Genomic DNA, 27,171 nt, shown 5'->3' with positions numbered 1-27,171 from the left:
TAGCAGATAGTCCCAGAAGTGCCTGGAGACACCCTTCTGGATGACATGAAGAGGAAGGAAAACACAGAAGTGCCGCTGGAGGAAAAACATCAATCTGGCAGCATACATGCCTGTGACAAAATAACGCATACATGTTAAGGACATTAGAGGTGCATCTTTACAGTTGGGCTGCCATGCCCCCACCCCGGGCCACCGGCAGTGGGCGGTGTGGTAGGGTTGCCAGATACAAGTTTGGAAATTTCTGGAGATTTGGGGGTGAACCCTGGGGAGGACAGGGATCTCCATGGGGTACAATGCTATAAAGCCCACCCTCCACAGCATCCATTTTTTTCCAGGGTAACTAATCTCAGTAGTCTGGAAATGAGCTGAAGTTTTGGGGGATCCCCGGGTCCTACTGGGAAGCTGGCATCCCTACTTCCCAGAATGGAGATGCTGGATCAGAAAAGGCATTGCCTGTTGATTGCTGAGAAGTGAAAGTAAATTTGTTTGTAATACTAGAATTGAGCCAGTGTGGTATAATGGAGAGCATGTTGTATTGGATGAGGGCGACTTAGGTGCAGATCCCTGATCAGTCTTGAATCTCACTGACTGGCCTTGGGCAAACCATTGGGGTCAGATGTATTGACAAAACCACAATGGCCTGAAATTATATGAACATGCCTCAAGTGATGGGGATGTTACTGATCAAGATCCAACGTGAACTAGACCCATTCATAAATAGCCACCCTTTCCTGCTACGCCCATTTCCTAGGCTGTTCCTGGGGTCCTCCATACCGGGCAGTGCACTTGGAAGTGGGGTATCAGCAGAAATTGCTCGCCCTTCTTTAGGAATTTAAGTGCTCTTCACTTCTTAGAATGAATGGTTGGCCAACCAGGAGCAGCCATTGCACTGATTTTATAATAGGACTTATTATTTGCAACCAAATATTAATTAAATTGAAATCCAGATCTCTCTCTCTCTCTCTTTTTGCACTCCTGCACACCGTGGTTTTATGACTTAACAAAATGTGCAGAAATATTAAAAGACCTTGTGGTTTCATAACTGTGTTTTTGCCTCTCAGTATAACTGGGAGGGGAAAGAGGATTATTTAAGAAACAAAAAGGAGTTCGCAGAAACCATCCCCTCCTCCTGCCATATGCATTCTCAAAATCCCAGTGCAGACTTTCTCCTTGTCAAAATGTAGAAGATGTCAAGTGGGAATACACCAAAGTGCAGAACCATGACTAAGATTTGGGTCAGGCCCAGTGGGACTGATCCGTCATCTCTTCTCAAGGATGAGAAGTTGCCATGGTAAAGTGGCCAAACAGAAGTCTGCATCCAGGGATCTCAGGCAAGGACAAGAATAGGAAGTAAGGATCAAAAAAGAAGAAGAAGAAATTATTTTTGTTTTGTTTTGTTTTGTTTTTGGTGATGGAAAGAAGAAAACAGATTTCTTGGATCTACAATGAGACTACTTGAAACCAGAGTGGTTCCACCCCATCAGCTTGGCCTCTACCTCCTTTATTGGAATTCAGATTAACATTGCATTTACATTGGCTCAGCAGTGCAAGATGGCTCAGTGGCCATAGATTACTGTTTCTGGAGTTATGAAGCATCTTTGACCTTTTCATGATACTTGAAGAGAGTCAGGTGACCTTATAAAATAAAAGTAACTACATTTGCTTTACCAGTGTTGCTTTGGTGGCAGAAGAGACAACAGAACAGGCCTCCTAACAATTGTTTAATTTCTTGATATACAAATGAAACAGTGGCTACGGTCCTGCCCAGTGGAAACCAGTAGGACTTATATAACAGCAAATAAAAAAACGCCACCCTCCTTTATCTCATTTATCCATATAATGCAGTATAAAAAGATTCTGACAGAGACATTGCATCAGCATTTTTAGATGGACTGAGAAAAACACAGAGAATTGGGGAGTTTGGATCTGGTGCCTGGATCAGGAGCTGAAAGACGGAAGCTATCTGTGCAGGGAGGTCAGGAGAATAAAAGGTTAGAGAAATAAAATGCTCTCTGTGGAAAGCCATGGACACCTTTGCAATATGAAGGCTCCAGACTTTGTCTGCTTCTGAAAGGGAATCAACAAGTCTTCATGCTGCGCAAACTGTATTATTCAGGCTTTACGATCACGCATGCTGAGAGCTCAGCTATGGGAGCATCTGACAGCTGCCATGCTCCCAATATGCACAGCCACCATTTCATGTGAGCGGTGCAATGAGCATATTTCAGGAGCATCATCAGGATCACAAGCTCCTGTGGGTGGGCCACTAGGATGCATGATGTTCTGAAAAGAGCATTCGTCTCTGCCAAATCTAATGCAAGTTCAGCCTGGCTTAGAAGACACATCTAGCCTAAGGCCATTCTGAATGTCCCCCTTCTCCCTGTTAACATTAGGCATACTTTCCTGTATTATCGCTCTTCTGTTGCTGCTCATTGTTGGCTTCCATTGGTGGAGGTTGGGAAATTCAGGATAGGGACACAAATAGTGATACCGAAATGTTACAGAAGGTAGGATTTCGGTGAAAAAGTGCATGCAGACAATACTGAATTAAATCGCTGGGTCCACTGCAGCTTGCTATGATAATAGCAGCTTAGAATCATAGAGCCGGAAGGGACCTCCAGGGTCATCTAGTCCAATCCCCTGCACAATGCAGGAATTCACAACTACCTGCCCACCCACAGTGACCCCAATTCCATGTCCAGATGATGCCCCCCCCCCCCAATCTCCAGAATCCAGCCTGGCCTGGAGGAAATTTATCTACCGCCCCACAGTGACAATCAGCAATTCCCTGGGTATGCAAGGAAAAGCCACAAGAGACAAACATTGGCACATCCCTTCTTGCCCACTCACTCACAATCTGCCTAAGTTCATAAAATCAGCATTTCTGTCAGATGACTACCTAATGTCTGCTTAAAAACTTCCAGAGAAGAACGCACCACCTCCCGAGGAAGCCTGTTCCACTGAGGAACCGCTGTAATTGTCAGGAACTTCTTCCAGACGTTTAGCTGAATATTCTTTTGAATTAATTTCAATCCATTGATTCTGGTCTAACCCTCTGGGGCAACATAAAACAGCTCTTCTCCATCTTCTATGTGATAGCTCATGTATTTGAAGAAAGTTATCCTATCACCTTTTAGTCGTCTTCTCCCTCAACTTTTCCTCATATGACTTGGTTTCCAAGCTTGAAAAAGTGCAACACTCAACGGGGGAATTAAAGGGACAGTCCCCACATGAAGGGGTGGCCACATTCTAATGGGGCCTCCATGTCAATCTTGCCTGGCCTCTAGATGTATTGTGTTGGGGTAGCCATCTGTATGTACCTGCCCATGGTTATGAAGGAGCAGATTACTCTGGTCTGGAGAATATCAGAGGAAGAGAACTAGGGATTGATCCTGAAAATAATGGGACAGGATAGAACAGGTGGGTTGAGAAAGGAAAAGAGGAACTAACCATCATTTTAAGTCATGGAGAACTATTTGCTTTGGATAGGATGTCCTCAGCCTAAACCAATGCACATACATTTGTCATCCTTCTTGACTCTGCCACCCCTTTATGTGCTTTAAGCACAGCACAAAAGCATTTTTAAAGAAATTATCCTGCAGAGTACTACTCAAATTGGCAGGACACTCTTTGAGAATTATGTGTGTAGCATCTAAAAATAACATGCTAAAAGGTTAGGAATGAAAACTTGGATGAAGTCATCATGAGGCTTAAAACCATTGCTTTTGGTTAGCAGGGGGAGAGCACGCGGGAGCCGCTTTGCCAGTTCTGTGCAGGATTGTCATAAATAGCTATGGAATCTGTGAGATGGCAGCCTTTCAGGATTCATGGAAGGATAAGGATATCTTCTCTGCAACCCCCAGGGAGCTGTAGTTCTTGAACGTTCCTGACATCGGCTGGTCTAACATTTCTAAGTGCTTATTACCATCTAGTTCAGCGGTTCTCAACCTGGGGGTTGCGACCCCTAGGGGGGTCGATTGACCCTTTTCCCAGGGGTCGCCAAGGCTGCTACCGCGCCTGCTGCCACCTTCCTAATGGCACGAGGGCTGTGCGCTGAGCGCTCCGGCGTACTCCAGCTGCTTTGGCGATCACGGAAGCCCAAGGCGGCCAGCACCATGGAGGGGAGGGGAGGGGCGGTGCCGGCACACCAGCCAGCACCTGCACGCAGGCGCAGAGCTCTGCGTCTGTGTGCGGGTGCTGGCTGGTGTGCTGGCGCCACCCTTCCCCTCCCCGCCATGACACTGGCCACCTCGGGCTTCCATGATTGCCAGAATACCTGAGCGCACAAACCTATGACCCTCTTTGGGTGTTGGCAAGGGCACAGCAGTGGCTTCAGCTCTCAAAGGGGGTCATGCCATCGGGCAGGTTGAGAACCACTGATCTAGTTTGATAATTCTTTTCATCTGCGTGCATGAGTAAACGATACAGAAATCGTCAAAAGGATACATTTGTATTTATTTATTTATTTACCTAATTTATATTCTTCGTTTCTTGCAAGGATTCAAGGCAGATTACACAGAGCAAATAAGGACAGTCAACAAAATGAGGGATGCAGTCAACAATGCACTAGGATAGGAGAAGTCTGGAGAAGGAAAGGTGGATTTATGGCATTCTGTATCTCATCAGATGCATAACAACAACAAACTGGTCTTCGGTACACTCTTGATCTGAAAGATGATGCAAAGCACTACAGAAATTACTGCCTACTTCCTGACGTTTTTGTTCCATGCTTTAATTACCTCGAAAAGAAATGAATTAAAACCCAATGCAAATAAAAGAACAATGTAGTAGTGTAGAGGCAGGAGGAGGATTTAGACGAATTAAATGGATGTGCTACTAGATAGCAGAATGCTATTCAGGCTCCAATTACAACGAAATGGTCTGTGGGCATGATAAGGAACAGTACAAAACACCCTCATTAATTGGACTTATTCTATGGCATATTGGGAAAAGGAGAAACAAAATCATGTGCATTCAATCAGCAACCAGTATATAAACATAGTGGGGATGTGCTATGCTGGTTCATGCAGATAAAAATCTGTCTTCTTCCCCACCCCCATCAAGTCACAGCCAATTTATGGGGATCCCATCGGGGGTTTTAAGGCAGGAGACATTCAGAGATGGTTTGCTACTCTATGCCCCTATGTCATAATCCTGGACTTTTTTGTTGACCTCCCATCCTAATTCAAACCAGGGCTGACTCTGCTTAGCTAATCTCTACCAAACTCTGCCAAGATTAGGCTATCATGGTCAAGGAAGGTCTGTCCATTCTACTCCTAGGTTTTGTGATTAATCATTTGGTTTCTGCTTTTCTCTGTCAATTGACACGAACAGTCAAGAACACCCAAAGGCATTCCACATTAATCGTCGTACATTCCATTTTAGGACATTATTTGCTAGTTGTTATGTACTTCATCACTGTGCAGACTAGCAACCCTTCTTCTGGGCCTGGGAAAGTGTGGCTACTGGTTCAGTCCTAAGCAGTGTTACATCCTTATCAACCTCTTGATTTCTCTCAACTTAGAAGGGTGTACCTAGGCTTAGGATTGCATTGAGAGCTTAAACACATAGGGCCTGTATCGCTACTCAGTAGCGGCTACTGGGCCCTCTGGGTTCACATATCCCCAGTTCTGTATAGCTTTGGAAGAAGAGGAAGAAGAAGAAGAAGAACAGCAGCAGCAAGCAGCAGCTGGTTCTTATATGCTGCTTTTCTCTAGTCTCAAAGTGGCTTACATTCGTCTTCCCTTTCCTCTCCCCACAACAGACACCCTGTGAGGTGGGTGAGGCTGAGAGAGCGCTGATATCACTGCCTGGTCAGAACAGCTTTATCTGTGCTGTGGAGAGCCCAAGGTCACCCAGCTGGCTGCATGTGGGGGAGCAGGGAATCTAACCCAGCTCAACAGATTAGAAGTCCATACTCCTAACCACTATGCCAAGCTGGCTTTCTAAACAATAAGAAGGCCCTTGGGTAGTGCTGGAACGCGTGCTCAGGTTCCGTCATTAGCATCTGCCAGTCTCAGGATCGACGGACAAATTACATGAAAGATCCATACCTGAGTCTCCCAACATTTTCCTTCAATATTTCTGAAAAGCTCCTCATCTGAATTTCTGTCTGGATTTCAGACAATTTACGCTGTCTTCTTTGCGACATGGAGCGGACCCAGTGATTATTTTCTTATTTCGGATATTTTAAAAATCCAGCACAGTGCACGTGTCCTTTGCTGTAACTTGCACTTCCTTTCATGTTCTTTTTTCCTTTTCTTCCACATGACTGATGCATGCATATGCACTAATAGGGCGATCTGTAAAAGCAGGCCTTTGTGTGATTGAATGCAGGGGCATATCAGTTTGCTTTGGGGTGTGTGGTGTTTTACTAACGTGCAGGGAGAACATGCATGCATCAGTAAAACATTGCACAAGAAGCATCTTGATGCACCCACTCATACGATCCCTTTTGGATTGCTTTGTGCAGTGGTTTATCAGCATTCGCGTTCACTTCAGTAACACCGAGGGGGGAAATGTAAATTAACGGAAGGAGCTGAAAGCCAGAGAAATGAGTTCAGATAATAACTAATAAAAATGAGTCAAGCATGCCCTGATAATCCAAATGAAATTTCTTCTGCCTATTGGATCCCAACCTATTAGGCTGGTGTTGGCTGTTTTTTCTAATGCTGTTGTGATTACTGCAGCTGCAGTCAGCTGCCAGCTGTTTCCTCATGCTCATTTTTGGTTTCTGCTTGCCCACCACTATGACAGAAGAAGAAGAAGAAAGTAGAAGAAGAAGAGTTGGTTCTTATATGCCACTTTTTCTTGACCCAAAGGAGGCTCAAAGCAGCTTACAGTCGCCTTCCCTTTCCTCTCCCCACAACAGGCACCCTGTGAAGTGGGTGAGGCTGAGAGAGCCCTGATATCACTGCTCGGTCAGACCAGCTTTATCAGTGTCGTGACGAGCCCAAGGTCACCCAGCTGTCTGTATGTGGGGGAGTGCAGAATTGAACCTGGCATGCCAGATTAGAAGTCAGCACTCCTAACCACTACACCAAACAGCAATCCTATGTCTACTCAGAGTTCTACTGAGGTTTATTTCATGGGATTTTTTTCCAAGAAAGTATTTTTAGGGTTGCATTGTATGAGAAAGAATTCTTACATTTGTTAAATGTTTATCAGGTAGCATGACCATGTATGGTCATGTTGACCTGCCTCTCTCTCCCGAAATGGCCAGTGATGGGCCTGGAGGGGGTGGGAACGGGAGGGGCTCCAGGTGGGCATGTATATAGCTATGCTTCCCAATTCTATTCTGCACAATTGTGCCACTTCTGAGTCTTTGCAAAGCCTGAAGAATGTTTCAGGGGTTGTCAATGGGAAAGAAGTTGAGAAAGGCTGCTCTGTATTCTTGGTTCTTGGGGGGGGGGGGGGCAACAGTGGAAGGGCTTCTGAAGTTCTGGTCTCACTAGAGGACCTCCAGATGACACCTGGGTTTTGGCCACTGTGTGACACAGACAGTTGGACTAAATGGACCATTGGCCTGATCCAACATGGCTTCTCTTATGCTCTCAATGTCCCCTTTATGTGAGCAACTGCCGCAAGCAGGTTGCTGGTGGGGAACATACACATTTTCCAAATAAACAAACTGCCTCACTTGATGGCAATTGCTGGGGGTACCGGATTATCAACAAGTCTACCTCTTCATGTGCACGATGGGTCTGGGGATGTTTTTGTGACAAAAATGGAACTCTGGGGGTGACGGGAGGTAAACCCTGTGCCTTCCCATGTCTTGTCTAAGTGTATGAAACATTTAATTTCCTCTGAAGAAGCATCTCATGGCTTCTTGATGGATAGCGGGAAGTCACTTAAATTAGTCAGGAGCTGGAAGATAAATGCTGAAATGAATGAAGTTAAGGCTCTTGTGAGCATGCAAGAGGCAGCACCCCTTACTGTTTCTATTTTAAAATAGGCAGGGGGAAAGAAAGGAGAAGGAAAACCCCTTGTCTCTATTACTATGAGTCTCCTCTGCAAGGAAGGACTATAATGGACTATAAAACAGGGACCCTTTTTTACTTCTTTGCTGTTTGGCAAAGATAACCTGTTTAACAAAGAGGATCCATTGGTAGAGAACTACCATCTCTGATCATTTTATCCTAGCTAGAAGGTGGGAAAAGGTAAGCAGGAATGTGATATGCCTTTCATTGCTTCCACAGCAGGTATCCTTGCCCCCCTCCCCCATGTGTGTGTGTGTTTAAAGTTCTACCAATTCACAGCTGACTTATGGTGGCTCTTCATAGAGCTTTCAAGATAAGAGATTAATAGAAGCAGTTTGTCATTGCTTGCCTCTGCATAGCAACCCTACACATCTGGAAGAAGTTTCTGACAGCAGTTTCTCAGTGGAACAGGCTTCCTCGGGAGGTGGTGGGTTCTCCATCTTTGGACATTTTTAAACAGAGGCTGGATAGCCATCTGATGGAGAGTCTGATTCTGTGAAGGCTCAAGGGGATGGCAGATTACAGTGGATGAGCGATAGGGTTGTGAGTGTCCTGCATAGGGCAGGGGGTTGGACTAGAGGACCCAGGAGGCCCCTTCCAACTCTATGATTCTATGAATGAACTTGGAGATCTCCCATTCAAATACTAACAAGAGATGACTCTTAAGACCTGAATTCTGACGAGAATAGGCTAGCTTGGGCCCATAACAAGGTCTTTTTTCCTAACTGATGACAATTCAGGAAGGTGATTCCTTGAGATGAGAGGTGTAGCTCCTGAGAATTTCCTCCCAGTGGGGAAGTTACGGGTAAGACCGTTTCCGTTTGAAACCAATAGAAAGCAATTACCAAAGTAACAATATCAAACATATGGTATGGTAACATTAAAGAATCTGAGCAACATATTTACCAGACACAATGAGCCAAACCCAAATAAAAGTATGCTTGCACATCTTAAATGCACATCTTCTCATTCCAGTGCTTTTGGGATGATATGACACCCGTCCTGACCAATAACTCAGATGTGATGGAATGGTTGGAATCTTCCGGACTTATTTGCCTGGTTGTTTCGTAGTCATAGTTCAGTGCTGGCTGTCCATGGCTGGGTCTGCTGGTAGCCAACTGGGAAATGGCTTTAAGAATATGCTTTTGAATTCCTTGTAGCTCAGCGGCAGTCCAGAGAAAGGTTTTGTAGATGTTGGGGAAGAGAACCTGTTTTGAGAATTGAAAAATGCGAAACATGAAGGAATGTGGCGCTTTCATGATTAATTTGAAACCAATGACTTTCCTTTGCAAATGCAGAAATGCTATTTAATGACATCCACTCCAGCATCTAGCTAAGGAAATTTTACACAAAATAAGTTATTTGTCCACATATGTCACCCAGTATCCTGAAACAATAAAGTCTGATTAAAATTTTATGCACTTCATTTTTTTATCTGCCAGAATTAAGAACCACTGTAACACTGAAATAAAGACTGGCTGTAGATAATATAAAGGTAAAGGTATCCCCTGTGCAAGCACCAGGTCATGTCTGACCCTTGGGGTGACGCCCTCTAGCGTTTTCATGGCAGACTCAATATGGGGTGGTTTGCCAGTGCCTTCCCCAGTCATTACCGTTTACCCCCGAGCAAGCTGGGTACTCGTTTTACCGACCTCGGAAGGATGGAAGGCTGAGTCAACCTTGAGCCGGCTGCTGGGATTGAACTCCCAGCCTCATGGGCAGACAGCTTCAGACAGCATTTCTGCTCCCTTACCATTCTGCGCCACAAGAGGCTCGTTGTAGATAATATATTGCTGTATAAATTATCTCCTTTGTGTGTAGAGAGAGATTGTAGCTTAGGGCTGCCAAACCTTTGCTCTCAATCTCTAGGTGTGGTTGAAGTAAGGCATAGGGAGAGGAAGCATCATATGATGTTATGGCAGAACTTCCAGGATTTACCTGGTGTAATGACACTCTAGGGATCCCCCCAACTCTATTATAAAACTATAGAGTTTGGGGAACTTAACTGTTATGATGTCTCTTCTTGGTAAAACCCAGAAATGGCATTATGATGTTGGTCAATGATGTCCCCCTCCTTCCCCCCACCCCACTGCTTTACTGAGCATCAGTGAGAGGACTCCTACCACAAACATATACGAAGCAATCCTGTCATGGCCCCAGAACTGTTATCCTGACAAATAAGTGTTTCCTTCTTATTTCATTACTGATTGGAAAGTACCCATCCTTCCATCATCTTCAGGATAGTGACTTACAAAAAAATCATAACATCTGGCTAAAGTAAGGAAATTCTTTAATTTGATCCCACTTGCTTTGTTTATCCTAAAAATTGAAATTTGTAAAATTACTTTAAAAAAAGCAATAGTGAATTTAGTAATACAACAATAATAACAATATTATTTTTATAGCCTGCCCTTCCCTGGTAGTTCAGGGCAGGTAACAACACCATTACTACACTGAATGTAGTAATTTTCTCACTACTACTGGGGAAAAACTTGACCAGTTACTTTGCTACATCCCATATTGTTACTACAGATATAGAGCTTCACCCCATTAAAAGGGAGCAACTGGTTTCCTTTGGGTTGAAATGAAATAAGAAAGTAACTCAGAGGGTTCAGTTCAGGTGAAATATCAAGAGAAATTTCAAGAGAAATTTTCCCTCAGGGTTTTTCACACCTTTCCAAGTGTGGATAAACCAGTCTGGCCTTTTTCATTTCTGTTTGTTTCTGCATGTTGTCATATTCCTTCCTTTCAGCCCGCCTCATATTCATGGCTGTCTGTGATGATTCTGTTCTTCCCTTTATGCTCCTCTATACAGTTTCTATTCTGTAATATATACCTGCCATTTGTTCGCAGCTGATACACATACAGCACTAAAAATGTGTAAATTTGTATGTGAAAAATTCAGCATAAAGCCTGTTTTTTAAAGCATCCTTTTAATGATTTGCTTATTAATGATCATCCTTTTGCTGTTTAAAGATGACAGAAGGAAATGCTCCCTGCTTTACGTGAGAATCAAATACCCATTTGTATTTGAAGCCCCGCAGTATCTCTGTATACTGACGGTTTTCAAACTGAGGCATTTTTATGAAGGGTCAGATGAAAGGTTGTTTCCTTAGCACTTTTGTGACTGCTTCTTGTCAACAGTCCATTCATTATCACATATATTTTCCTCCTGTCCAAAATATGCCACAGTCAGGGAGAATTTGGTTTTGGAAAGTGGCTTTTCAAATATTCACACACTTCAAATGTTCATAAATTAAGATTAAGGAGTTACAGCAAAAGTTGCGCTGTTGATGTTGCTAAATTTAGCTTTGTTGTCATTTCCAATTCCTGAACGCTCCTTGGTGTCTTGCTTACAGCTATTAAGCCTGAATAAAATGTATAAGATTACTGCTCTGGACTCGCCATGGTGCTCTGTTCCTGGCCAGGTGCATTCCTTTAGGCTGTGTTGTTATAAAGTTTGAGTCCAGTGTCACCTTTAAGACCAACAAAGTTTTATTTAAAGTATAAGCTTTTGTGTGCAAACATACCTCATCAGATGTCAGTGGTAAGGTAACCATTTCTTAAGCTGTCCATTGGCACTTTTAAGACCAATAAAGTTTAATTCCAGGGTGCACACAAAAGCCTATCCCCAGTGATCCACCGGCAGGCATAAACTTCATTTTTTTCCTTTTCTGCTCTTCCTGGGCATGGTCTGTACACGAGGGAGAAGGGGAATGAAGACTGTTGGTCCTGTTGATATTCTATAAGGTGATAATTATTTCATACTCTGCTATGATTCCGTGTTATTTTCTGGAACAATATTGTCCTTTCAAGGTGGAAAGAACTTTTTTGGGGAAAGCTGTACTCAGCAAACTGAATTCAGCACATGTGATTAGCCAACTGCAAAATTCCAGTCCTGCATATAATACCTGTCAAGAAGTAAACTATCACCATAGAAATCACACAGTATTAATAGATAAATATTCCCAGTGTCGCAATGACCCGAATTAAAGATAAGCATTACAACTAGACATAAATGTATGCCTGTAATGAATACAAATAAGTTGTAGATTCTGAATTGTCTGAACAGAAAAGGTATTAATGGTAACTTTTAAGTGACCTACAATAATTAGTTTTGAAATTTATTTTCAGTGGGTTGTGAATGGAACAAGATTGTGACAACCAGTTTCAACAGCAAATCATGGAAAAGTTACTGCTTAAGATTAGGGGGCCTCCCAACATGTAGTACAAGTGGGCTGCTACAAAAAGCTGATATTGTTCCAAATCTATCCCCTACTGCCTGCCCTATGCAAGCTTTAGCTACATTCATACAACCTGCTCCATTAGTGCAAAATTGAAAGCGGTGGGCAGATGCCACTTTCCTCTTAAAGCCACACAGCTTCATTTTACGACGACTACTACTACTTCACTACTACTTTACCACTACTTTATTATTATTTCACTATTATTCCACTACTACTTTACTATCACTTCACTACTATTTCACCACTGCTTTACTATTGCTTTACTATTATATTACTAAGAATTAACTAATACTTTACTATTATTTCATCGCTATTTTACTACCATCTTACTATTATTTCACTACTGCTTTACTACTGTTTTACTAATACTTTACTATTGCTTTACTACTGCTTTACTGTTGCTTTAGTGCTACTGCCACTACCACTTCACTACTACTTCACCACTACTTTACTATTATTTCACTACTACTCTACTACCACTTCACTAATAATTTGCTATTGCTTTACTATTACTTTACTATTATTTCACTACTATTTTACTACCACCTTACTATTATTTCACTACTTCTTTACTAAGACTTCACTATTGCTTTATTATCGCTTTACTACAACTTTACTACCACTTAACTAATAATTTACTATTGTTTTACTACTTCTATTACTTCTTTTATTGCTTTACAACTACTACTATCACCACTACTGCTTTACCACTACTTTACTATTTCACTATTATTTCACTACTACTTTACTACCATTTCACTATTATTTAGAATCATAGAATCATAGAGTTGGTCCATATAGGCCATCTAGTCCAACCCTGGGGTTATGTGAGAGCTCTCCAGGGGATATGTGGCCTTTCCCAGAAGTTCAAATGGGACATCACTAGACATCACTGGAGCCACTTCCCCTGTTGCTCTACAGGCCTAGTCTCTTTCTACACGGTGGAAATGGTAAATGATCGATTGATTGATGGGCTGGCTCCCGCATCTTACTTTCATGCCCACTTCTCTGAAAGGGCCTGTCAACACTTACAGGGTTTCCCGAAGCCTGAAAAATATTTCAGGGATTCCTCCATGGACACTTGCAATTACCCATGAGCCAAATGTCCAATCTGTTCACCTGTCTGTCGCTCACCTTGAACAGCTGTCATACAACTTTTCCACTGCACATTGGGGAAATTATGCCTATCTTCAAGGTGTGCCACAATGCTTGTGTACAAAGTAATTATGAAAACACTTAGACAAAAACCAAAGGGCAAGACTTTTTAAAACCCACATTGTTCATATTCATTGGTAGACTAATTGATTTGACCCCTCTTTATTGCTTCTAAATTGTGTGCAGCAATAACAGGTCTTGGGGTGGGGATGGGGAGAAGAAAATGATTTATTTTTAAAAAGCCAAGGCCAATGGTAGCAAAATTAGGTAAAAATATATGTTTTTTTAATTACTCAGTTAAATATCCAAAACAATCCCTACACATTTCGCCCGTCGGCTTTGTCAGAGTAATCTGTTCATCTTTCAACAGTTCTTCAAATAAAAGTAGTGACAGCCAGACTCTTACAGTATGTAGAACACATACCTGCTCCAGAGCTCTTTGATCCATCCCCCCTTCTTCTCCCCTTCCCCATCCCTCACTCCTTACCTCTTGTGTCAGGATGGCCCCAGCCTGCTCCAAAATGGAGGGCAGCACTTGGGCCTGTGTCAGCATTGCAGCCCATGTCCCAAAGGCCTGGAATGCAGTGGCCCAATCCCTGCATCCCGCGTCCCGGCCCCCAGAGGCCTAGAAGGTCATAGGCTGGCCCCTGGGAGCCACATGGCCTCCACCCTGGCCCCTAGCAGCCTGGAAGGCAATGGGCTAGCCTTTGGGAGCCATGCAGCCTCTTCCCTGGCCCCTGGAGGTCTTGAAGGCAGCGGGCTAGCCTGTGGGAGCAGCACGACCTCCATCCTGGCCCCCGGCCACCTCCCTCCCTGCCTCTTCTGGCATGTTCCCTGGGGAGGGACTACGGATGTCATGTCTATACCCATTTCCTTCCCAGGAGGTGCACAAGATGTATTCTAAATCAAAAGCAGCATACTGAAAGAAGAGTAGATTCCCCTGACAAAGTCTATTAGAGTAATGTGTAGGGACTTTTTGGATATTTTACTGATTTTAACTGAATATTTTGGATTTTTACGTCAGCCTTTTTTAATCTTCTGTGACTATTTTTTAATCTTATTACTGGGGGAGAAGCCCAACCACTGGGCTGGGAATGCACTCGTATTAAATACTGCCAGTTGCACTATACAGTACAATTTAAATGTATAAGTATGAAAAAATGGCCCACTGTTTCCAGCTGGCAAACAGGCCATGATCTGAACCAAAAGGAGCTCTCTTCATTGGCCAAGCCATTGAAGTCATGCATAGAGTCTCTGTAAGGGAGTTTCCAGCCATGAATGGTTGGGATTTATGAGCTTGGTGGTAGTCACTGAACACCCATGGGCCATTCACATGAAGGCCTCTGTGAATGTGACCCAGCCCTGAGGACTTATTGTTGGTTTTGCTACATGTGTCAAAATGGCGGCTTTATTGCCTTTTATATTTTTGTGCCTTTTTTGCTTTGTCATCTTGGGGAAAATATGACATTAGCAAACTCACATTTGTGAGACTGTCACCCATTTCTCTTGCTGTTTCTTGTGTCCCACGTGAAATAATCAAATTTGTCTCCAGACAATATTGTTTGATTTTTGTTTAAAGAAAACAATTACTGCAGAGAGTGATAAAAGAACATTACTAAAATAATCCATCATTGCCTATTGCAGATATTAATTTTACTAATTCAGAGCATCACTAGTTTAGTAAAGACGAAAAACCTCAACATTCGAGATATTAACAGGAACCAGGGAGACATACATCCTTTTAATTTCTTTTTGCTTTCAAAGATTGCTGCTTTGAACCTTTTAATGCCCTTTTTTGGTGATTTGCTTGTTTCTTTTGCATCTTTTAATGCCATTTTTATGCAACTGACATAAAACCAGAAGCCAGTTTTGGCAGTAGTAGTTATGTTAAATATTAATACTGCAGTTGGGAAACCCATGTGAGGAACTGGGATTTTCAAGTCAAAAGAGTGGGACAAATTGCTGAGATCAGTTAAATTTGTGAGATCCAACCCAACACTGAATAAAAATTCAGTGATAATGGGAAGTTTACTATATATAGCAGTTTGTATGGATTGAAAATTATTTCGAGTTCTTACCAGTACTAAAGATGTCTGTAGAGGAGCAGATTGCACTGAAATGCAATCAACTATACTCCAACGCACAGATAGTTAAATTCCATGGTAATTATAACTGTAATCATTTTTGTAAAATTATTTTATTACAAATATAGAAAAACAACCTAAAGAAATATAAAACTTATATATGTACATTTGTAAGTCCTGTCAAGATGCAACCAACTTATGGCTTTCATGGCAAGTGAAAAAGTAGAAGTGGGTTCCATTGTCATCCTTTGCACGGTGTTCCTTGGTGGTCTTTCGTCTAAGAACAGACCTTGCTTGGCTCCCAAAATCTATACCATGTTGCCTTCCCAAACTTATATAATAGAGTATAATGATCTTTAATTGTTGTATACAGTACAACAATTCATTGAATACACGCAATACTTTCTGTTTTATACATCCTATAAGAGACGGCATGACATACTGGCTAAAGAATGGCAGACTCTAATCTAGATTCCCCACTCTTCCACATGCAGCCAGTTGGGTGACCTGGGGGCTAGTCGCAGTTCTCTTAGAGCTGTTCATGCAGAACAGCCCCATCTAACTCACACAGTGTCAGTTGTGGGGAGAGAAAGGGATAGGTGTTTGTAAGCTGCTTTGGGATTCGTTTGGGCAAGGAAGAGCGGGTCACAAAAAATCAGCTCCCTTCTCTCTTGTACTTGCAACAAATTTTCACTTAATATTTCCTAACGAACCAATATATTGTCTTTATCAGAGTGGGAAAATATTACCATTTCCAATTTATTAACTCTGTTTTGTATCATTTAAAGCAGTGGTCCCCAAACTATTTATCAACAGGGACCATTCAACGCTTGAGAATTATACTGAGGCCCGTAGAGGGGGTAGTCTTTTGTCGAGAGATGTCACCACCGTCTGAGCCCCTCCTCTGCTTGCTTTCCCGCCGGCACCCCTGATGTTCTGCTGCCCGCTGGGGGGCGCTGCCAGCAGCAGCTGCACAGTGCCACGCTGAGGGGGAGCCCCAGCTATGGCGGCCACTGGAGAGCACCAAAGGTGAGCCAGAGGCAGAGTGGGAGGGCAGTCCCCAAGGCAGCAGCTAGGGAGGAGGATGAGGAGGAGCCGCGGCCCGGTACCAACTGATGCACGGACCCCCGGTCCCTGGACCGGAGGTTGGGGACCACTGATTTAAAGCATTTCCTAAGCAGCTTTTAGAATACTGTAGCTGGGATATTGTATGTATCTCTCTAGCATAATGACCCTAGCATATGGTTGGAACATGCAAGACCTGTAGTGTGCATGATTCAACAGTATAAGAATTCCTACTGGGGACATCGGAGGGGACGTGCCTTTAGCACAGTTAGTTAAGTGTCTTTCCGATAATCTCCTCCAGCATCTTGATTGGCTCTTTGAAGGCTTCCTGCTCCTTTAAGCAGACTTCCTTCCCACTTGTCTCCAGAATAAACGGGCAGAATGAATGAAGAAAACAGACTACTAGGTTGGTCTCTCTTTCTCTCTCATTTCTGTCTTCAAATAAGTTTTTCTTCTAAATAAAACGATTTGTTTCAAGCAACCTGGTGCTGCACAGCTCTTTTGAATATTCAGACTCTGCCAGCACGTATTTTCCCCGCTTTCCACATCCAGTGTTCATATCAAACACGACTTAATTCTTAATTCTTAATTCTGCATCTTAATTCTCTGCTACCTTTCCGTCCAGAATTCCATACCCATTCTAAGCAACACAGGTTTATTTGAGGAAAAATAAATTCTCTTATGAATACAGCATTCTCTATCACCATCCAAGGTCAACCTCATTACTGGCTTTGCTCAATCAGCACTACTTTCAGAATCAACCAGCTTGCTAGACATTCAACATGTACATGAAAAGGAGCTGGGCTAGCTGGTAGGCATTTCAGGGCTTCAGTTCAGAGATCTATGTGTGCAGATCTACCTTCGGTCAAACCGGTCCTTTCATTGGCTTGGGGATATTGGTTTGTAAACAGTAGCAGGGACACCCTGGAGATTACACTGATCTTGTCTTCTGGAGGAACAGTGATGCGAAGGCAATATCCAAGAGAAATGGAGACAGCTGAGTGGATGTCAAATTGCTCCAGCTTTGAAAATGATTGAAAATCACCTTTCATTATGTTCCCTGTCACCAAAGCGATTCTACATTTACTTTGTTTTTTCCGTTGTGGATCCTGCTGAATTCAGATCGATTAGAACTCAGGCCTTCCTCTATCCCTCCTACCCAATTGAAACAGAAAGTGTTCTGCATTTGATTGGGGAAGCTCAGAGTGGGGAGGGGAACACACCAAGCACAGCAGGAGTCTTTCTTTTCTTGAATGGAAGGGGAGAGAGAGAGAGAGAGGATTGGAGACAGCAGAGGAGGGAGAAATAAATCCCAGAGGCAAATCTCCACTGAGAGAAGTTAGGGCTTCCGGAGTGCAGTCACTTTAAGACAAGCCTTGCAACCGGGATCCAGGAAGTCTTTTAACTGACACCCTGGCCAATCAGGAAAGACTTCTTTGGTCCAAGGCACGAGCAGGAAGTTAATTCACAAAAAGCAGAAATCTGCACACTTACTGGTGGTGATTTTTCAAATATCGCGGCTTATATCCACATCTGGATAACAGAGAGGAAAGGTAGGGTCACCCCAGATCAATCATGCATGTTGCAGGGGGAAAATGTAAAGCACTCAAAATCAAAATGGAAATCAAATTCAGTTTAGATGGGAAGGATTTATTTGAGCTGAGAGTGAGTAAAAAGCCCTGCGCAGATTACACCCAAGAAACTAACGGGTTTTAGCCAGTTTCTTGTTTAGGTCCTATCAGAAAATCTTCCAGGTAGCAGAAGGCGATCTAGAGAGACTTGTGGGGGGGGGGGGGTCTGCAGACCATCTCTACCACATCTCCTTTTGAAAATCAAGTTCTGTGCAATGTTGACCTGTAACACATCCTCCACAGCACTCAAACAAAACTAAGTCGTTTCCTTTTTTATTATTTTTTTACAGAGCATAAGATACGATAGGCATTTCATTGGAAAAAAACACACCAAAAACAAAAGCGATCCTTATTCAAACTGGCAGCGGTGTCGGCTAGAGATGATTTTTCCTAAATTAGGACTGAGCCACCTAATTTTCAACTGCAAATAACCATAGCAAAATTTGCGTGCCAACCTCTGGGTGCGTTTGTATAACTGGAGCGTCTGGCTCCTTGGCAAAGACAGCAGACAAATGTGTTGCCAGACTTGGATTGCCCTCCTGATCTCTCACATAATAGGGCCATGCTGGCAGGGAGCTTCGTCTCCCTTAATGCCATTGCCTTCTTAATGTACTTTGACTTCAGTGAATTTATGCGTTTATTTGTTTTGAGTTGTGTTCAGAAGAACACTTCTCTAGAGCTTCTTCTGTGCCTCATTACGGATTGCTATAATGATCAATTGACCTCGGGAACAACAACAAACATTTAAAGAGATTGCCCCCTTTTTCCTTCTACTTCTGCTCTTTGTCCTTCTTTCTTTCTCCTTCTTCTCTGATAGCATTTCTCATTGCAATAGATTTCCCAGCTTTGTTCCACACATATTGACTTTGGTAGGGAGACTTTGGGGAAGCTTTTGATGGAGAGCTTGAAAGGAAAGCACAAAAGCTGTTGTGAGGAGCACAGGGCAGCATGCATGGCTCACTCTCCTCCTCCAGTTGATTTTCACATCAACCCTATGGGGCAGGTTAGGCTAAGAGAGTAAATTGCCCAAGTCAGGGGAGGTCTTAATATTGGGACTTTCAGACTTGGCTGGTCCTAGGTCCCTCCATAAAATTAGAGCTGCAGAATAACAGCATTATTAGTTACCTTTGTGAATGAAGAACAGATCCAGACTCACAGCGCTTTGAGGTTTAAAAGAGAGAATCTTTACTGCATGGTTATTTACAGAAATATATCCATCTGCTCCAGTCTCCTTACTGAAGCAGAGAACAAAAACGTAAAAGACAGTTACAAAGAAAACACACTGCAAGCTCCTAGAGCTGGTTCAAGAAGATTACATGCCTACACATCAGAGAGTTAATGGAGGATAATGCTAATTGCTTCAGCAAAGCACACACTGATCTCCTCTTCCTGAAGAAAGAGGAAGTGGGCAGGAACCCACCTTAAACAAAGGAATCCCCAGGACATGTGCTCAGTTTCTTTTCCATTGCAACCTGACCTTGCGACCACTTGATGCACTAGTGATCACACAGCTCAACTGTTTAAACAGCTTAACAACAGCCCTTCAAGACTGACTGCACCAAATTACTTGCTGATTGAAATTCCAAAACGTAATGAATGGGCAACAAGGGCAGGCACCTTGGGCTCCCATCTCAAGAGGCAATCTCACAAAAGAGGGGAAGAAAGAAAAGCAGCAAGCTCTGCCCCCACTACTACTTGAGCCAACCCCCATCTGGAATACAGGCAGTCAGCTCATCTCAGTGGCCACTTGCATCCACCCTGTCTGATGGTATTTCCTGCCTGCCTCACACAGAATGAGGGCCACCCCTTGCTTGGCCTGGTGGAGAATGTGGCCCTAGTTGGAAAGGGCAGTGATTCTGGGGCCATTCTGACTTGTGCCCAGGTCCCAGAAATGCTAAGATTGCTCCTGCCCTAGATCACCCACTGAACTTTCCTGGTAGAATGGGGATTTGCACCAGAGTTTCCCAGATACTATTCCAGCACTACATTATATCGGTTCTCCAGTTTAGCTGTGACTACAGGCATATGACCCCTCGACATCAGCTTCCTGGATGTTGTCAAGAAGACAGGCTCTTCCTCAATGCTGTCTGAGCTAATCTTTTTTGTATAAAGTTGATCAGAAGTAAAGAGATTGGAATGGAGACTTGTTTTTCACAGACTGTGAATTGTCAGCATGTATCTTGAGATAATAAAGCTGCATAGATGCTTATTTCTATATATTACTATTATGTAATTGTGTAATACCATAGTGTCCGTTCTTTTAGTAAAGAATAGTCATTTAATACCCTGATACTTGGAATACCCTGGAGTACCCTGGAGAAGAGCCTAAAGCTGGGAGTGATCGAGGGCAAAAGAAGAAGGGGACGACAGAGAATGAGGTGGCTGGATGGATTCACTGAAGCAGTCGGTGCAAACTTAAATGGACTCTGGGGAATGGTAGAGGACAGGAAGGCCTGGGGGATTATTGTCCATGGGGTTGCGATGGGTCGGACATGACTTTGCAACTAACAACTACAACCCATTTAATTATTGCACTAGTTTACTCTGTGCAATCTGGAAGTATAACTTTTGATGTCGGACACATCATCTGGCACGGCCCCCAAGACAGAAATGGAAACAGACGTGATGTCCATAGTCCTGCCCCAGGTAGTGCACCAGAAGAGGTTGGGCCAGTTGTGGGGTGCCGCAGCAAGTGGCCAGCTGGGGTACCACAAGTGATAGCGGGAGGAGGCCAGGCCACCACTGCACTACCCAAGGAGGCCTGGCCAGTCACAAGGCAGTGCAGCAGCCAGGCAGACCAGTGCTGCCCTGCCCCACATGGCCAGGGGACATTGTGAGGGCCAGCACCGCCGCAAAGGTGTGGAGAGAAGGAGGAGGGAGCAGGGAGTCTAAATGATGGGGATGCCTATGGGGGCTGGGATGGGGGTCACGCATCTCTCAGGGGTCGGCCAGCTGCCCTCCAGGCCACACAGCTTTATTTGTAAAGCCTGAGGAGAGTTTTTAGAACCACATCTTCTTTTCTAAAACATTTCCAGCCAGTCAATGTTTCCAAGGCTGGTTTGCAGAAGCATCATGTTCAGCCAAGTTAGTCCATAGCTCTTATGAGAATCATGGAGAACAAACTGAGATTCACGTACCATGATACTATACATGTTTACTCAGCTTCAGTTCAATAGCACTTTTGTAACACAGCAGAACCTGGCTATAAACTCCTTCCCTAAGTTTTTCCAAATGGAAAACTGGGGAAAGTTAAATTTAAGAAATGACAGCTCCCTCATGGCTTGTCAGGCAATTATGAAATTGATCCAAGAAAAATATCCAATATAGTACATTTTTCAACATAATGATTTATCATAAACATAAAAATAGCCTTACAACCACTTGTAATTTGTACAAGTGTGAACATAGCAGCCTATGAGAATACAGGTTCTCCAACACTCTTCAGAAAAAGTATTCTGGAAAAAAAAATGCAGATCCTAAACAGGACCCGAAAAGCGAAGACAAGGAAGTCGGAACTAAAGACATGCTAGATCTCCATGCAAGATCTCAACACTTTCAGCAAAGAAATCAACAGTTCTCTCAAATCAAGCTCTATGGCACCTAAGGCCATACACGGTCAGGGCCCAGTGTACCTGAGGGACCGCCTCCCTGCCTATGCCCTCAAAGAGCTTTATGCTCTGCCACCACCAACTGATCCCTGGCCCTAAAGAAGCTTGCCTCGCCTCAACCAGGGCCAGAGCCTTCTCTGTCCTGGCTCCCACCTGGCAGAATGAGCTCCAGAAGAGATCAGGGCCCTGACAGAGCTAAAACAGTTTCACAAGGCCTGCAAAAGGGAGCTCTTCCACCAGGCATTTGGATGAGACTGAGCAAATCAGCAACATCTACAGGGCCCCTGATCCCTGCGTCCCTCCCTCCCAGAAATCCACTCATGCGTTCTGCTCTGGACCTGCTTGCATTGTTATAGTTGGTTACCTCTGTTATAGTTTTAATGTTCATATTGTTATTATGAAAAACTAAGTTCCATGTACTATTTTCTATGTTTTATGTAAACTGCCCTGAGCCTCAGGGAATGGCAGTATAGAAAGAAAGAAAGAAAGAAAGAAAGAAAGAAAGAAAGAAAGAAAGAAAGAAAGAAAGAAAGAAAGAAAGAAAGAAAGAAAGAAAGAAAGAAAGAAAGAAAGAAAGAAAGAAAGAAAGAAAGAAAGCACGGACATTTTAGTTCCAAACAACCAACACTTTACTAGAAGCAGCAAACACTGAACACAGACAAGCAAAACTGGGGAACTTATATACATGTTTGAGACTTCTGCAATGACATGATCCTTAATGGAAGCCCGTGAAAAGCCTGTCCACTGATTGGTTAGAACCTGGGAACTGGCTTCAGAATGTCCACAGAGACAATAGCACCCATTGACACCTTTCCTGGTACTTACCAAGTATGTTTGGAAAGTAGAAAATGGGGCTAGGTAGGGCTTTTGCCCTGCACGGTTTCTGATTAGTCATCTAGTTAAACAGAGCTTCTGCCTGAAATGTTGAAGAGTTACTATGAAAGTTATGCATGTAATTATTTATTAAACTTTTATACCACCCCTTGCAACATGGGCTTGGTGTGGTTCACCACGGTATAAACATATACACAATAAAATACAATACTAAAAATGCAGTTCTAAAATCCAACCCCCCTTTACCCTCTTAGCTCCCTCCACCATCTACCTAGACTGGAGATGGCATAACTAATGAATAGATGGTGAGGAGCAAAAAAAAAGTAAGTGGAGGGAGGCCTGAGAAACTTCAAAGAGCCATGGTCTCAGGTCTGGTGGGAGAGTGACATTTTCCAGGTCCTGTGGAACTTCAACATCTCTGTCAGGGCCTGGATCTTGACTGGCAACTTGTGCTGTCAGGTTGGAGCCAGGACCAAAAAGCATACTCATTCCCTGATATTTTGTAGTTGGCTCCGCCTCCTGCAGCACTTCCAGGGGCAACCATTTTGTATTTGTTCCCAGCACCCTCTGCCAAAATTCCAAACATTCTCACAGTCTCAAAAAGGTTGGGGAGGGGGTACCTGCTGTAGCCCTTCTCTTTCCCACAGCTGACCAGACTGACTGATTGGGGGGTGCCCTCACAGTTGATCATAGAGGAGCAACTTTATTTAGTGCCCATACTCTGTGCCCTTTTGCTCCCTAGTTCCGGAGCTATTTTCCCAACTGGAGCTATTTTCCCAACTTCTAAACTTGTTTCTGGCAATGAAATAATACGATAAGGGGAAAGTAATATTGGTTACATTTGCACCATAGTATGTATGCATAGGAATCTTCCACTAGGACTGTACCCTGACCTGGATGGCTCAGAATGCCCCTATCTATGAGATCTTGGAATATATGGAAGGTTGCCCCTGGATAGGATTTGGATAGGTGACCACCAAGGAAGTGCAGGGTTGTTAGGCAGACACAGGCAACTGTAAACCACCTCTGAACTTTCCTGTCTTGAAGACCCTAAGGGGTTGCTTTAAGTTGGTTGTGACTTAATTAAACTTTCTACCATTATTTCTGCACATTCCACATAAAGGGATTTTGAACTTTCCTGCTGATGGTGTACATGTGTGAAACACAGAAATACACTTGTATTTAACTTTTGATGGAAAGCCAAGTGGAAAGGTTAATTCATAACAGATATTGAGTCACCTGCGAGCAGATGTGTTCTCTCCTAAACACGTAATGGGTCCTTACCTGATTCTTCCTGTTTTTCTCAAGGCTGTGAGCATCTGCTGCACAGCTGTTTCCTTCCCCATCTTGTGAAACTTACAAGGTTGGGAAAAGCCTTATTAGTTTCACTAATGCCCTAGGCTCTGGAGAAACTGACAAATGGGATCCTTTTTAGTTCTGGGAATATCTCATCAGTTTGAGAGACATTTGTATACCCCTTTGGAGAAAGCAAATCCCCCAATGGTAAGTTAGTTAAGATTTTCCCTTGCCCATATCAGTTTTACCAGAGAGGACAAAATCACACTATATGGAACTGATTTGGCTTCCACGTGGATTTGTTTGCTTCACCAAAGTCAAAGAGATGGAGTGATGCTAAAGAAAATGGCAAATATATTGTAAGACTTTCACTGTCTACATCATAATAGGATTGCATCCAGGCCAGGATAAGCAGGTGTGATGGACAGCACTTTGAGGCCCCAGTGCTGAAGTACCAGTGAATAAAGAGTTAAATTAATCACTGAGACAGAGAGCTAGAGTAACAGGCTGCTCCAAGTGCTCTAATGGGCAAGCAACCGCTGAGAGGGAATTGGTATTGCAGCTTTGAGCTGAGAGAGGTTCATTATTACAGAACCTGCATCTAGAGATGTGCCTGCACCTTAGCTGTATAACATCCACTCTGAGGATAATTTAATCAGAGGCAACATTCTTAACTGATAGTCTGGATTCAGTATAGCTCAACACAGTTGGGAGAACTACAATTGATATTTGGCAGAGGGATTTGGGCAGTGTTGTGATACTCCCAATTCAATCCAAAAGAAATAGGGGGGGATTTCTTGGGACTGAAGGGGGATCCCTGCCCAGTTAAAAAGGGGAAATTGATTGAGGACTAGAGTAGAAATAATCTCGATTCAGACACCTCAAAAGTTAAAAAGAATTTGGTGATTCTAGGAAGGGAAATTGGTATACTAGCAGAGGGTACCTACCTTCTAGAAAACCTGGGAGTTAAGAGGAACATAAGACCAAAGAAAATACAGAAATGTTTTGATAAACACAGAAGTAAGAGCCTCCCAGTGAGCAAAACTCAGAATAAGGTCCCAATCTTCTCTAAAGCTTATAATTCAGATTCTGCAAACTGTACAACTGCTGGTTATATAAAAAGTCATATCACCTCATTCCAACTACCCTTCCTCTCCATGTAAATAAAACATTTTGTTTGGTTGGATTTAACATTGTCTCACTGCCATTCTGAAAAGGTTTGAGCAAAGAAAGGCTCCTATACCATCCCTTTTGATTCAAGAGCTTGGCTAAAAGCCAAATATTCTGTCAGCAACAGGGTGGGACAGTCAGACTTATCCTTAACACTTTTTCCTTTCCTTTTAATAATTGTGAAACTGCCCCCCGGGGAGGAAACTGTCCTGGCTATCAAAAACCTATCAGAAAACCTGCAGGCTCCTGATTGGCTGCCCAGACTAAGTCCTGCCCTAGAGAGACCTGCAGAGCCTGCTGGCTGCCATTTGGCCACTACACTTTGCCGAGCACAGGTAGGCCTCAGGACTCTACCTGCCTGTAGGCCTCAGGAGCGATTGGGCTCTCACCAGGACAGGCCATGGCAACCCAGGAGGTCTGCTCCTGACCACCACAGGGAGAGGAGGCTAGTAGGCCTGCCAAGGGGGATGAGAACAAAGGCTTGGACAGGCCATGTCAGCCCTTTTCGCCCCAAGGCTGTCTTAACTTGTAAATTGCCTCAGAACCCTGACAGAGCTGGGAGGAAGCTGCTGAGTGCGCTCTCTCCCCCTCCCTCCCTCCAGGCCTGCTGCGAAGGAGCCTTTAACAGCCCCAGACTGAGCTAGGTATTTCTGAAAGCAACCATGCTACAAGGGCAGCTAAGTCAGTGAGGGAACAACTATTTCATTTTAGAGGGAAAATTTTACCACAGAGTGTGGAAGTTTGTCATAGCAAGGAAAGAAATATCTCTTCTCAAATGAGGTGAAGGAGGCTGATGATCTAAAAGCAGGGAGCAGGATGGAATGGTGGAAATACACATTACCCAAAAGAGGAAATGATTCCTGTGGAATATTGAAGTGTTTAAATTTGGTCTGTCTTTAGGGGGGGGGGGGAAGGCTACAGTTCTGGGCCCATATACCTTAAAATAAATGTCATTGATGTGCTTCCCAAGAGAAAGTTTCTTTAAACATGGACAGAGTGGAGTTTTGAATACCAAGTGAATTACCCACCTTAATTACCTACCAATTAAATCTAACTGGCAATGCCTGTCCAGGGTCTCAACCATTAAAAATCAAGCCTTTCCTAATGACTGCTCTTAAACTGGTAAAACAGGGATGTGGAATGGTATTATATAGCCTGATCTTGTCAGATCTTGAAAGCTAAGCAGGGTCAGTACCTGGGAGACTACCAAGGAAGATTTTGCCTTGAAAGCCCTATAGCTGTGACTTGATGGTAGTTTACACACACAACTCCTGTTTGTAAAGTGATTGAACCAGCAATTGAACCAAGGAGGGACCTCCTACATGCAAATCATGTGTACCCTGCCACTGATCTACAACTACACAGATACCCGATGGAGTCTTAGTGGCTTTACTTGGACAATTGTGAGCATATTCACATACTAAATTAATAAGGGCTTGAGTATCATGTGCTAGTCCTACTGCACGGTGATTTCATATACTTACTTTGAAAGCATGTGAGCCAATAACACAGGTATCAAGGCTTCATTTATGTGGAATTCAAGAATAGACAGTATATATACAGCCACTGTGATTTCTGTGATGGCCGCTGGGCCAGTATAAGGGTAGGCTCATGGCTAGTGAGATCTGAGTTTTTGTAACTTGAAACAAAATGTGAAAAGATTTCATCAGGGAGAGGTTTGGAAACCCTGCGATCTGGAAACACTTATCAGGCAATAAGTTCTACTTTAGATTAACGAGCTCAGATGCTAGCTTTGTTTGTTCAGCAAATGTACTCCAGAGTGTGTAAAATTTGAAATGGAGGGCATCAACCCCCCACAAGGGAGCTTTGTGTTCTGATGGCGTCTCTCAAGTGCTATCTGTGGGAGAAAGCATAAAAGGCAATAAAGAAAGTGTGTGTGTGTGAGAGATTCTCTGAAGAAACCTGTACTACTTGTTTTCCAAGGGTGAAATTAGACCGAGGTGCCTAATTGACCTTGTGTGAAAATACTCCTCTTCTGTATGCGGCAGTTAAACAGAGGGATATTTTGTGTATGTTTCTGACTCTTTGGATGTGTTTGATTACAGCTTCCTCTCCTGGCATTTCTGAAGCAGTCTCATATG

At 43.4% G+C, this 27,171-nt stretch overlaps 1 protein-coding gene across 2 annotated transcripts in view; it reads left to right on the top strand.

Moving 5' to 3' along the window:
- Nucleotides 1-27,171, top strand: part of ITGBL1 (integrin subunit beta like 1) — a 255,626-nt gene that overhangs the window by 27,603 nt on the left and 200,852 nt on the right. The window lies entirely within an intron of this gene.

The sequence above is a fragment of the Paroedura picta genome, chromosome 6 (genome assembly GCF_049243985.1).
Source record: "Paroedura picta isolate Pp20150507F chromosome 6, Ppicta_v3.0, whole genome shotgun sequence".
Classification (NCBI taxonomy): Eukaryota; Metazoa; Chordata; class Lepidosauria; order Squamata; family Gekkonidae; genus Paroedura; species Paroedura picta.
Note: the sequence above shows the minus strand (reverse complement) of the source record. Positions and strands in the feature narration are given on the sequence as shown.